General features: G+C 30.9%; 1 protein-coding gene across 1 annotated transcript in view; it reads left to right on the top strand.

The window, feature by feature from the left end:
• Positions 1 to 2,496, top strand: part of ERICH3 (glutamate rich 3) — a 77,577-nt gene that overhangs the window by 61,018 nt on the left and 14,063 nt on the right. The gene's annotated exons all lie outside the window — the stretch shown is intronic.

Below are 2,496 nucleotides of genomic sequence, written 5' to 3'. Positions count from 1 at the left end.
TTATTATTATTATTATTATTATTATTATTATGTTCTTTTTACAGATGACAGAATTGTGGCTTGGAGAGGTTAATTAAGTTGGTAAGGATTATACAACTAAATAAGTATTCTTAAGATTTAAATTTAGGCAGAGTGGTTCGAGTTCCTCATAATGTCCTATTTTATCTGCGCAATAGGAATTTAGATTTAGACAAAAATATGAAAATGTAATAGAAAACTCCAAACTTCACTTTTGAGTTCTTCTCTGGAGCTGAGTAACTTCCTGGTCCAGGGGGTTCCTGGGTGTGTAGGACAGTTTCATTTCACATGGGAAGAGGGAGGAGTATCCAAGGATAATCGGGTCTCAGTATCTTAGACACAGGAAAGTTCTGATACTTTTCGTGACTATAGGAGGACATTTAAAGGACCAAATTGTGTCCCGTGAATAGCTGGATTATGCTTGCCAGATATTTGGATCTCGTATAGCAAGCACCCTGTACCCTGTAACTCATATTTCGGTCCTTCTCTGACAATATGGTGAGCATTCTTGATTCCAAGATAAAATTTGTTTTCGTATTTAAATATTACGAAAATCCATTGGTGTTTTAAAAGTTATGAATACTTTCGATGTTTATAAAATTTCTTTTAGAACCTCAAAAACTGTTATTAAACCAATGGACCTACATCTAGGAATTGAGGATGTTGAATAGTTATCTTTCAATTCAACCATTATTATTAACTTTCTACTATGTACAGGACATCATGATCAATAAGAAATGTGCAAGAGAAGGTTTCTCTCATAAAATGTTAAAAGGAAGGATTGGAGCACCAATAATTGGACAAAGGTCAATAGTCATATGTAAAACCAGAGAAGGTATAAGTGCTATGCTGTTTCAAAGGAAGTGAAGTTTCATTTGGCTAAGGACACTTTGAAAGTTTTCTTGAAGGACTTGTTTGAGGAAGCCTTTATAAAGGTTAGATAAGACTTTAAAGGTGGAATGGAGAAGGATAAAAGCATTCCGGATAGTGGGATGAGGCAAAAGATATAACCTTCTAGTAAGTTAAAAAATAACTCTAGAACTAACAGTTTGACAAACTTCAGCCCACAGGCCAAATCTGGCCTATCACCTTTTCTTTTTGTATTGCCTATGAGCTAAGAAATTTTTTTTTAATGGTTGGGGAAAAATCAAAAGAAGAATAAATGGTGACATGCGAAAATTACATTAGATTCAAATTTCAGAAATAAAGTCTTATTGGAAAAGACTCATGCTCATTCATTTACATATTATTAAGGCTGCTTTACCTTACAAGGGCAGAGTTAAGTAGTTTCAACAGAGACTCTATTGCCAACAAAGCTCTAAGTTCATTATCTTGCTCTTTACAGAAAAAGTTTGTTTGCCAAGGATTATAACATAAAGATCCTCAACATTCTCAAAAGGATTTTGCCATGTATGAGTTAAGATACTTATTAAAATATACTTAAAACCCTTTTGTGAAATTATTCAAATCTGTGATCTTGAATTTCATTGTTCAATTCTGGTACATATAATGCATATTCTAGAAAATTTTTACAATTTGGCAAGCTGCTGATCAAAAAAGGTAGAGGTGTTAAAGTTCAGTAGTAACATTGATATTATTATTATTTCTTTTATTTCCACTTTGGTAAAGTAGATTGTTTACCTGGATTTATGTAAGTAGTCATCTTTTCGGTAAAGTAAGATGTACACAAGTAGGCTGTAATTTGACAATGCACAGAATAGCAGAAACATTGTACTAGTATTATGTCACTTAGAAGAGAGTGGGTTTTATTTTTTTCTGATTTTGCGAATTGGTGTGTACATTTATTATTTTTCTCAAATACTATGGGAACCCTGTGTCCTTGAGTTGATAACATCTATAATTTTAAAACATTTTGTTATCATCTTTGTATTAAGGCGGGTTCAAGACTAGATGGTAAGGTTTGTGACTATCTTTCTTAAACTCTAATATATCTGCCAAGGCTCTTTATCAGTGTTTATCTTTCATTAACAGCTTAGGAAATAACATCTAGAAAATAGAGAAAAGTCATTTTTAAAAATCACCCATAAATTTATCACACACAAAAATCACTTTCAAGATTTGGTCAGGCTTTTTAAGTCTAAACTTAGGGTTTACACATTTATGTTGTCATATTTTTATAAAATGCATTCTGCTTTTTATTCTTAATTTTATATCATAAGCATTTTTATGTTATTATGTACTCTATGAATGTATTTCATGTCTTTTTATTATTACATTCAGTGATTTTTCTCATAATTTAACTATTTCCTTATTGTTGGATATTTAGATTTTTTGCTATTTTTATAGTATTAGAGTATTTGCAGTACTCTAATACCTTAATCTTAAGATAACTTAAAATTTATAATTATTTTCTTAGGCTAAGTTGCAAGAAGTGCAATTTCTGGATCTAAGTTTGTAGAGATTTTGAGATTTTTCTAAAAATATTTCTCTTACAAAAGATTGGTTGAAAAGCTTAAA

Source organism: Pteropus alecto, unplaced genomic scaffold (assembly GCF_000325575.1).
Source record: "Pteropus alecto unplaced genomic scaffold, ASM32557v1 scaffold25, whole genome shotgun sequence".
Lineage (NCBI taxonomy): Eukaryota > Metazoa > Chordata > Mammalia > Chiroptera > Pteropodidae > Pteropus > Pteropus alecto.
This window is presented reverse-complemented; position numbering and strand designations above follow the sequence as displayed.